The sequence below is a fragment of the Pelecanus crispus genome, chromosome 1 (genome assembly GCF_030463565.1).
Source record: "Pelecanus crispus isolate bPelCri1 chromosome 1, bPelCri1.pri, whole genome shotgun sequence".
In the NCBI taxonomy this organism is placed as follows: Eukaryota; Metazoa; Chordata; class Aves; order Pelecaniformes; family Pelecanidae; genus Pelecanus; species Pelecanus crispus.
Genome location: NC_134643.1, coordinates 109,480,347 through 109,492,036, shown reverse-complemented (window position 1 = coordinate 109,492,036; position 11,690 = coordinate 109,480,347).

Sequence of the window (11,690 nt, the reverse complement as noted above, 5' to 3'; positions counted from 1 at the left end):
TCTGTGCAAATGATTCTTCCATTCCCAGTTCCTATATTAGAAATGCAGAATACAAAAATATTGAGTCAAATAGAGTTTTACCACTTGTATGTTTGCCATAGGTTGTTTCAGAACCCAAATATTTATATTTGGGTTACTTTCTGGTTGACAGCTTTGTACAGATCGGATACAAGCATTTTACCTTGAGTGGCAATTTTTTTGTCAGCATTCTTTTTCTTTTTGTTTCTTTGAAGAGAATCTAATTTGAAATTATAGTTTTAAACAATGTTCAGCATACAGTATTTGGTGCTCAGGGTTGTTTGGTAGACAAAGTGCTGACTGTAGAAACTGTTCAGTTTTTCTTTTTAAAAGTATTGTTATGAATTGTAACTTGCCAAAATAATGGTTAACCAAAGAAAATGCCATGGTAGTCTCTCTTTCTGCATGCATACTTCCATTGTGGGTGAAAGTAGGACAGAGAAGGAAGGTAGAATAAAATAAAGTGGTGGTCTTGAACTAGCGTTTGTGTAAGTTTCAGAAACTGTACCATGAACCACCATCTTTTCAATGCTATTCTTTTCATCCTGGAGCTACTTTCAGTCTTACTGGAAATCAGTACTAAAATAACTGCATATATGAGAATACATTTTGCTGTTAATCTACTGGTTGACTGTTTACCTAAGTATTTACATGGTTCTCCAGGGAGGATCTGCAATCACCTTGTTCTGGCATGAGTGCGCTGACAGCAGAACCAAAGGTGGGTATTTTCAAGCTCACTTGCATACTGCCACAGAGCACTGTAGCTGGTGCAGTGTAGACCAGACTTCATAGTGAAATGAGAGGAGAACCAAGCCCTTGCTTTGTACTTGTCAGCAAAGTGCTGTGAACACCTCAATGGCTGTAGAAGTGGTAATACCTAGTGGGAGATGTTGTTCTGTAAGCATTTGGGGAAAGCACCATATTTTCTGATGACTCCATTTCATGAGTAAAGGACAGCTTTTAATGAGGTCAAAAATGATGAATCTCATTCACCTCATCTAATCTGGACATAATATAGGGCCATTGTAGCAAAGTGGGCTTGAGAGAGATGTATTACAGAGAGGCCTGAAAACAGGAAGTCTCTTAACTTCGTTTAGTTCACATTCTCTGAGAAATAATTATCTTTCGTCTGTTAGCAGGCAGTGTATCATGGTGCTCCACCTGTCTTGATATATTCTGTGGCTTGAGAATAATATCACCAAACCCAGTTGAGAGATTTTTACAGGTTTCGTTAATCTGTTCTCTTTGGCAGATTTGATGCATGTATTCAGAACGCTAATGTTTGTCGTTCACCTTATTATTATTTGCCAGTTTACAGAACATCACTTACCAATTCAACCAAGATGATTATTGAAAGCTAAACTATATGTACAGGAAAACATTTTTTAAAGTATAAATATAGCTGGAAAGATTACTGGTTAGCTGGTTAACTAGAAAGATATAATGCTACAGAGATTTGCCCAAACAACATAGCCTTAGTCTCCTCCCTTAAAAAAACAAACCAAACCAACCAAACAAAAAAAACTTAAAAATGTTCATTTCTGTTGTCTGCAGAACAAGATATGGCACTACAGTATTTGCTTTGTATAGTTACTTCTTACATGTAAAATTCGACCATGTGTTGTACAAAGTTCAACTTCATAATTCTGTTAATAAAATATCTAATAATTCTAACTAGATTTGCAGTCAGCCACTATTTTTGCTTTGCCAGTGGTATTGGCTTTAATCATCTGATAGTCTGATTGTGCTCTTCCTATGTGTCATGGTTTAACCCCAGTCGGCAACTAAGCACCACACAGCCACTCACTCACCCTCGACCTGCCCTGGTGGGATGGGGGAGAGAATCAGGAAAAAAAAGTAAACCCCATGGAGTGAGATAAAGGCAGTTTAATAGGGCAGCAGAGAAAGTAATAATAATAATGATAATAAAAGAATATACAAAACAAGAGATGCACAATGCAATTGCTCACCACCTGCTGACTGATGCCCAGCCAGTCCCTGAGCAGCAATCACTGCCCCCCAGCCAACCTCCCCCAGTTTATATACTGAGCATGACGTCACATGGTATGGAATAGCCCTTTGGTCAGTTTGGATCAACTATTCTGGCTGTGCCCCCTCCCAGTTTCTTGTGCCCCTGGCAGAGCATGGGAAGCTGAAAAGTCCTTGACTAGCATAAGCAGTTCTTAGCAACAACTAAAACATCAGTGTGTTATCAACAATATTCACATCCTAAATCCAAACCACAGCACTATGCCTGCTACTAGGAAAAAATTAACTCTATCCCAGCTGAAACCAGGACTCCATGCTTTCCCAAATGTAATGGAATTTAAGCATTATATGCCATGGGAATTATGGAAACGATGAGAGAATCTGCAGAAGGAGATCTTACTGAATATGAATAGAAATATCAGAATGTAACAATGTGTAATTAAAAACTTTTTTAACATTAAAGCATTTTTTTCATTCAAATCATATTTTGGTCTTGTGTCAAGAAAGCATTTATTTCATTTTAAAAATAAGGAAGGAATGGGAAAGTTGTCTTTTGCCATGGTAAAAGCATAGCATAACCAAACATATCTGAAACAAAACTAGACAAAATAATGCTGTGAAAGTTCATTTTTTTACACTCTTGCAGCTCATCAATCTAAATCATTGTTTTTCTTTATTTAAATAATTCTAACATACAGGTTCTTTGCCATTGTCTAGTTGTAAATCTAATAATATGATTGGAATTGCTCAATAATCTTCTGTCTCAAGCTTTTCTTCATTTCTTATTCATTGTGTCTATTATTAAACCCAGCTGTTGATGTTTTTGAACAAACTGATTTCTGAATTAACTCTGCATTGTGTTCTATAATAACGCCACTTCTGAATTATCATAGGCTGCTCCCAATTTACTTTTAGATAATTAAAGGCTGTCTTTATTTCCATCCAAGTTGCCTGTTTTATTTCCCAGAATACAAGGATGTGATTTCATTCATGCTGCTCTAGGGGTCTGAAGTTGACAATAATTTTTTTACATCTGCCCTCATCAGTGTCATCTTCCAATACATGATGCTCCAGTGTTACTCTTTGGCTTTATTCATTAGCATTCACAGTGTTGGTGCTGTGTTGCGCTAGTCTGCCACAAGCCATTCCCTATTGTTTTCCTGAGAAGTCTGTACCTTCATGCTGTGGAGTAGCCTTACTTTCTAGAGTACAATCCTCTCCTTTTTATTAAATTCTATTCACTTAAAACTCTTTCCATGTCAAAATTGGTGATACCTTAAAATCATGCATTCTCTAAATATTTAAATAGATTGTGTATGAATGAATATAAACATTGTTAGGATCATGATTGTGTGTCTCATGTATGGTGTATATACTAATTACTAAATTAAATTCAAGGATTTTAAGACCTGAGTATAATATATTTTGGATAACTAATTAATGGGATTCTGTTTTCTGCAAAGGGAACTGCTATATTTTTTATTAAAAAAAAAAAACAAACACCAAAACCAGAAAAACCAACCCAGATGTACTTCAAATGAAAAGGCTGACCTGTGACATGCTTCAATACGGGGTCATGCATAATATCTAATTTCCTTCTTTCACCAGCTCATGACATTGCTAAATACAATAGGAAGACTTTCTAAAAAAAAAGAAAAAGGGAAAAAGTAAGGGATTTACAGTAAACCCACATGATAATTAAAAAGAATTATCTTGTTTATCCCCTCTAAGGTTCATAAGAAAAGGGCATTTTAGGTTCTTAATAGTCTTTTTAAAATTAGCGTTAACCTCAGATTATGAAAGTTGTATTTATTTCCCCTTGGCAATAAGAAGAATTTCAATCTGATCCTACTGCCTTTTCTCTTGCCAAGATGAAATTCCTGTGACTTCTTCCACATTTAATAATTGAGATCTTTATAGAGTGGTATCTTCCCTTTGTTATTTTTTGAAGGACTGCTTGTGGTACTTTTAAATGTAGTAGTAAAGCTGAGGAATGGACGTGGAAAAGAATGATCCTCACCTTACTAATAAACAGGATTAATACAACAGGATGAGCATTTGATGTACAAGACGTATCTATTTGCTCAAAACTGTAGTAGCAAGTTCTTCCACATTAATGTTACCTTCACAAAGCAACTACTTTTACCTACTTGGTTTCATGTAACTGTGTACAGGTAAGTGAAATCTTTGAACTGGTGGCAGCGTGTTAAGTTTCTGTTTACTTCATTACTGTACATGCAGGACTTTTCTCTATTATTCCTCAAGAGGCAGCGCTGTTAAGATGCTGTGTAAAATTTTCAGACAAGTGCTGAGGTACTCTAACAAAAAAATGCGTCTTATTTATGATGTGTCAAATTACTGTTCTGAGAGTAGACCTTTTAGGTTGCATTCAGCCTTTAATTTGACTGAATTTAAATAGCATAAAATGCCTTTTAGTTGGAACTTGGCTTGCATATTATATCTCTGATTTCAATGAAAAACATTCAGATGCAAATACGGTTTGTTTGGACTGAGTACAAATGCCACTATCATGACTGATGAAGGCTTTTGATCACACATCTACAAACTGAAACCTTAAAAAGGAAGAGGCTATTTGGACTGGCATCTGCAGTGCCATGAATTATTTAGTTCCCATTATTCATAAATCTCTTTGAAGAGAAGGCTTATGAGGTTTTTAAGGAGGAGTAGTCATAGCTGTGTTGCCAGTTTCTATTTATGCTGTGACTGACTGCATGTGCAAACTTCCTCTAAACTGCAAGAGTTGTACTGAATATGAAAGAGGTGCGTGTACGAACTTCTCAGGAATGGCCCTGAAAGGTTTCTTTGGTTTCCTAGGCTAAGAATGGGGATGCCTCCGTTGTTACCATCGCCTTTGGTGTGGTCCAAGAGGTGGGCAAGCCAAGAGCATGCGGGTATAATTTGGTGAGGCATCCAGTTAGCTGCTAGGGACCTGGCTGGATCTTGCAGAGCACATGTTCACAGCTGGAGTTTCTTCTGCTGCTCATTCACTGAACTACAAATCTCTTTCGGCTGTGCTCCAACAGCAAAACAAAAATAGCAACACCACCCTCCTTTTTGCGTTCTTTCATTCAGAATCCCTTATTGTACGATGGTTTTGCTGCAAACGGGTGACATTTCAAAATGTTTCCTCTATTTCCAGCAATGATTGAAGCTAAACACTATATATAAACACTATTCTGCTATAAAGTGGGATTGCGTGCTTGTTTAGCTCATTGTAATTGTGTAATAATGTTGTCTAGAAGATGCATGTTGGCAGACATGTCAAGGAATGAGTTAGAAATACCCAATAGTAACTTGTTTATGTGCCTTGCGGGCTAGTTTAGTGTTTGGGGTTCTTTCTTTTTCTTTTTCCTTCTTTTTTTTTTTTTTTTCAGGAATGTTCCAGTTTGCATTACTGAGGAATACCTTGGGTAATTAGTTGTCTGGTATATGTTCTTCCAGGATGTTATAAAACCCACATTATGAATCAAAATACTATAAAGACTCAACATGCAGTTATACAGTTCAGAAATGTACAGGGTTCACAAATTATTTCTTTACTATAACACTTTTTTCATCATAGGAGTATAAGAATATTTTAATTCAGAAGCCATAAATAAGAGGATTAGCCCAAGAATCGCATCATTTCCTATAAAAAGTCACTTTGACTATACTTAGTTTCTTTAATTTCCTAAAATAATATTATTCAAATGTTTCTCAAAAGTATTCCATGGAAGTGTTCTCGTCTGTCATGTCGTGGTTTAGCCCCAGCCAGCAACTAAGCACCACGCAGCCGCTCGCTCACTCCCCCTACCTCGGTGGGATGAGGGAGAGAATCGGAGGAGTAAGAGTGAGAAACACTCCGGAGTTGAGATAAAAACAGTTTAATAATTGAAATAAAATAAAATAGTAATGATAATAATAATGATGATAATAACAATAATAATATACAAAGCAAGTGATGCACAATGCAATTGCTCACCACCCGCCGACCGATACCCAGACAGTTCCCGAGCAGCGATCGCTGCTCCCTGGCCAACCCCCCCCCAGTTTATATACTGAGCATGACATCATATGGTATGGAATAGCCCTTTGGCCAGTTTGGATCAACTCTTCTGGCTGTGCCCCCTCCCAGTTTCTTGTGCACCTGGCAGAGCATGGGAAGCTGAAAAGTCCTTGACTCGCATAAGCAGTACTTAGCAACAACTAAAAACATCAGCGTGTTATCAGCATTCTTATCCTACTAAATCCAAACCACAGCACTATGCCTGCTACTAGGAAGAAAATTAACTCTATCCCAGCCGAAACCATTTTTCAGTTGACTGTTTCAGTTGACTGTACACATTGCTCTAACTTGATTTAACTCATCATTCAAATGTACCAAAATGCATTATACTTTACAGGCAGTAACATATGTGTATATACGCACACTTTTTTATATTATATAGCATATTATTCATATCTCTCTCTCTCACACACATACATTGCTTTATATATTCTTTTATAGAAAATAATAATGCATGTTATATATATTAAATAAAGCTTTGCATATTGAATGAATAAGTTTATATAACAGAATATGGTTATCTTATATAAAAGAATATCGTAAAATAATATATACACAATATCTAGGATATATAATATGCATATGTAATATATAGAGAAATAGGTATACATTCATATTCTATTAAATTCTGCAAGTATTTTCACTGATGTGAAAGAAATATGAGAAATGAGAAGTGTAAGAAACATGCTTATTTGCTATATATAAGAAAGGGGTTTTGTTTGTTTGTTTTTCAAGGAGAGTAATGTAACAACCTTTTGGCAGTGACAGAAGGAAGGAGCACAGGCAGAGGCCATCATAATGATAGTAAGGAAGTAATTATTAACAAGATATGAAAACTTTCCTGTCGTGTTATTATGTTAAGTATTCATTTACAGTTATTGTTGAGTCTTAGTCTATCTCCTTATATACTATATCTCTTATCACTTTAGAAATACTTTCTCAGTATTGAAATACTGAAAATACAGATGACTGGAGTTTGAAATTTTGAGATTTCTATAATAGTTAGTATGTCTCATACACATTTGGTTGTCTGAGCTTTCTGATATGGACCTTTAAATTTAATCTTCTCCCCTTCTTTTCACTTAATCTTGGGGTTTTTTCCTCTTCTCTCTGGTTTCATTTTTTTTACCTCCCTAGTTTTTAGTTTTTCTTGTTGGCTTTGAAGAACTTTTTCTTTTGTCATTTATCATTTTTAATTCATTATAATATATTAACTTGCTACATCTCCTAGACTCAGTTTTTAAAGATCCTGTGCTACCTACAAGCCACGATGCTTCAGTCTTTTCATTTTCATTCCACCAAAGCAGCAGAACTTGCAGAACATTGTTTTTCTCATTTCAATTATTTCTAGCAGACATTCAGAAGATCTCATTTGGTGCTATCTCTGCAGTGGACTATGTACCATCATCATTAGTGTGTCTGCTTGCCAGGTGCATATGCTGACTATACTTTGACTGTGCACACACACCCTGGTAAAGATGTTTTCTAATAAGTCCTTATTTTGATGACTCATAGACAGAACTGAACAGTTCATGAAATGCATCTGGTCTATTTTGGAGGTATGGCCAACATGTACATTTAGTCTGAGAGTGAAGGGCACATGATGAAAGACCCCAGTACAGAACAAAGCTGTGACAACCAGATCAACAGCTCATGTCAGCAGTCTGTGGATGTTCTTGTTAGACTGGCAAACTGTAAGCCACCCCTTGTGAAACTAACTCAGATAAAATGTAAGCTGAAGAAAGTTTAAATATCCATGTAATTATCTAATGTTAATTGCTGACCACCTAAGCAGAGCTTTTCAGCCCATCAGCTTAGCCCTCAGTGTTAAAAATCACTTTTTTTCTTGCTGCAAAAAGCTTCTAGATTACATATTCCCTCACAGACAGTGCTTCCAGCTTTTTATATACCGACACTTTAGGCATATTATTGTATGTAGTAACCTGAGAGTGATATGGAGAGCCAGGACTACTGATAGCTGCTGTAAACGCAGATCAAGTCTTAAATGAATCTTGCCTACAAATAATTTCAGTAGAGTGTCAATATAGTTAAAGAAGGAATAGAAATGTTTTTAATGTTCAGATCAAAGAAAATTAGGGCTCAGGTCAATATTAAGAGTATGGTATTTGGAACAGTTGTATCTTCTTCAGAATTATTTTTTATCTTTTTAAGTTCCTTTAACAATGTTTTACATTCTGAATTTAATACCACTTCCTCTTTTTTTTACCCTGAAAAATCTAATGGCTGTTTTATGAGTTTTCAAATTCTGAATATTCAGGCATATGCTTGTAGATTCTGCATATTCATTCCTCCAGTCTCTTTCTAATAGAGATCTATCAGCTTGCATTTCTTTATACAAGAAGCAGTGTGTGTGTGTGTGTGTGTGTGGTGTAAAATCTTATGTCTGGAATTGTGAATTGTTTGAATTTGTGAATTTTCAGCTGTAGTTCTCATAACTACTGGAAAGTTGTAGAATAGCTGACAACTTTTACTGCATTAGTTTGTATATTCAATCCATATATACATTTAAAACCATAGCAGGAGATTGGAACTATATACAAGAAATTATTTTCTTTTAATGTGACTAGTTGATTGTAAATTTAATGCATATAGTCAGGTAAAATTTCAAACATGCAATGAAAGATGGTGTGAATTCAGAAAGAGCTATAGCAAGGATGAAAATTATCTCTGGACAGTGCGTCCTTACAAAAATAATTTCTCATTTGCATGTCTCACCCAAGCTACAAAAGTAAGTCTCGCTCAGTAAGTCTGGCCAAGCTAACTTTTCACTTTAACAGCAGTAGTAAGCATCAAATTGGATATTGGCTGACAAAATGGAGTGGCAATGAGTATTTTCTATTTCCAATACTGAAGTGGAGTCCTTTTTTGTAAAGCCACATATAAAGAAAAAGATAGTCATTAGCCTTAATTTTGGTATGATTATGAATAGCAGATGATAAATTACACTCAAATATTTGAACTTTAGGTATAGTACACAGTCTTAGTTATTTTTTTTTCTTACAGTTTACCTGTGTTTCTTGAACTGTCGGAAAAATGTAGAAAAAATGGCAGTAAATCACAAGGAAAAAAAAAGCCAGAGTTCTTTTTTAATGTAACTTCACTAATAGCAATATGATCAAGTTGAAAGATTCACTTTAAGCGAATCACCCAAACTGGGTACAAATGCAATAAACAATTCATATGTAAAGCAGTATGTCTTCCTACCTTGCTTCTGAGAATAAATGACTAAGTCTGTATTTGACACTGAGTCATTTGAGTGTGGTTAGTACTACTTTGGCATAAGTATAATTTTGTTCTTTCGGGGTCTTAACAACACCATGGCTGATTTGCTAGTACATTTTCACCACTTTTATCATAAAGAGATAAATTACAATTTTATATTTTGATTACTGTATAGATAAGTTTAAAGATTTTTAATTTGCTTTGATAAATGAAAAATTGCTGAGAAAAAATGTTCCATTACTCTTCAGAAATGAAGGTATATTTTTAATACATATAACTATGATCCATTTTTAGTTAAACTAAATTTCACCAAATAATTATCGCCACATACAAAGAGCTAATTTCAGGAGTATTCTATATAGTCCCTCAATTGTGAAGGTATTTTAATGTCCCTATATTATCCTGTAAGCCTCACTACTTCTAAAGGAGTCCTTAAGTCCTATAATATTGAAACTTACTCTCTAGAAGGGCTCAAGGGGAATGGCTGTAACATATGAGGTCAAGACAAGGAGTAAAGCTTTCCAGTGTATTTCTTGACATGACAACTGCAGTGATTGCAAGCAGTGATGAAGAAAATTCTGTGTAGGATTTTTAATGGCTGAATAAAATCATCACTGAAAAGTCACATCTGAAATTCCCATTCTCCAACTGTAGAAGAGCTTAGATTTAGAACATATTTACTGACATCCATTTAAACTTATGAAAATCCTGTTGATTGAGCTCTGCACTTAATTTATTATAGTATTTTTTTCATCAGTCTTGTCAGTTACCCAAGTTTGTCTTCTAATGTCTGCAAAAGACTAAACTGATAATTTTTGGAGAATGAAAAAGAAATAAAATCTTATTTTTCTGTTCAAGGTATTAATTCTGTATCCTTTAAGATATATGCTGGTTTTGACATGATTCAATTCCTGTCCCAGTGGCCCTTAATACATATTTTAACTTTATTAAGAAAGCATTTCATACAGATGATGTATTATGGATGTGATGTAACATTTTTTATACAAAGATCCCAAGGGCTGTGATATTAAAAAAAAAAAAAAAATAGGGAAAGTAACCATGCAATAAAAGCCAGTTGCCTTCTCAAAACCTTCTTAGAGTTTACAGCAGATGAATTAGTTGCATGTAGAGGTAACATAAGGAGAGCACTAGCTGTTTGTCTGCCTACCTAGCTCCTTGCTCTTGATTATAATGTTTCGGATTTTATGCTGGTTGTATAAGGGCTTATTTTCAAATACAAGAACTCTTAAAGCTTTGTGGGTTATCAGAGCCGTGGACTGTGAGTGGAAAGTAATATATATAACCATAGCAGACTCAGAAAATGTCTATTTGTAATAATGTAGGATGGCATATACATAAAACAAAAAAAAAAACCACAAAAACCTAACATGAGACATGAATGTCACAGGTTGCTCTTGGGTTGAGCAAAATGGACAAGGCATAGTTTGAGGTGTTTTGCATCAATGATCTGCATATGTGAGAAGAAACATAAGCTCACCGCTTACAGCTGCTTGTGCCCAGTCACAGTTATGTGACGACAGCCAATTTGTGCCTAAGTAGTCTGCTAAGTGTATCCAAGTAGGATCTTTTCTTCTCTACTCTGTGTGGAGACCTGACATAAACATGGAAGTTGGGCGAGTATGTGGGCACACACATTTTGCATGATGAACAATTTTGATAGTTTGTCTGAGGTGCTGAGTGAATAGCAAAGCTTTTCAAATATTTGGTTTAAGTTTTGAAATAACTGTAAAAGAGATCTGAGAGCAGAACTGAGTACTTGTATCTCTGCCTGACGTAACCACACTTGCAGCCTTGTGAAGTTCTTCATTCTACTGCTTCGGAGTTGTTTTTATACATACTTCTTAAAACATTCTGTTACTTTGATAAAATAAAATATAAAAATTTTATTTACTCTTGTTCATATACTATATTATTTATTTGCAAGTGAAATTTGTGTGATGTTTTATGGAAACCCAGCTTGTGATGAAATTGCTTACTTGCAGCTTGCATTGCTTGTTGAAGTTACACGCCCAGCTGTATTATAACATGCATAAAGTTGGCATTTTGGAACAGGGAAATCATGTTATCTGGATGCATTTAAGAGGAGCCTTTAGGGCATGATTATGCTCATCTTCTAGTTTCACTATACAGTAAAATACTGTGTTATGTATTTGCAGCTGCTAATGTGAATCAGCTACAGCTGGAACCCTGAACTCTAGTGATGTTTAGATTTTAAGATGCTTCTGCTGATCTCCGTCATGCCAGTTATAATGAGTATCAAGAACAAAATTACTCTATTTATAGTCTACTTTTCATAAAGAAAGTGGAGCTGCATGTTCTTCAATATTTTGCGATTAGTATCACATAATAAAAG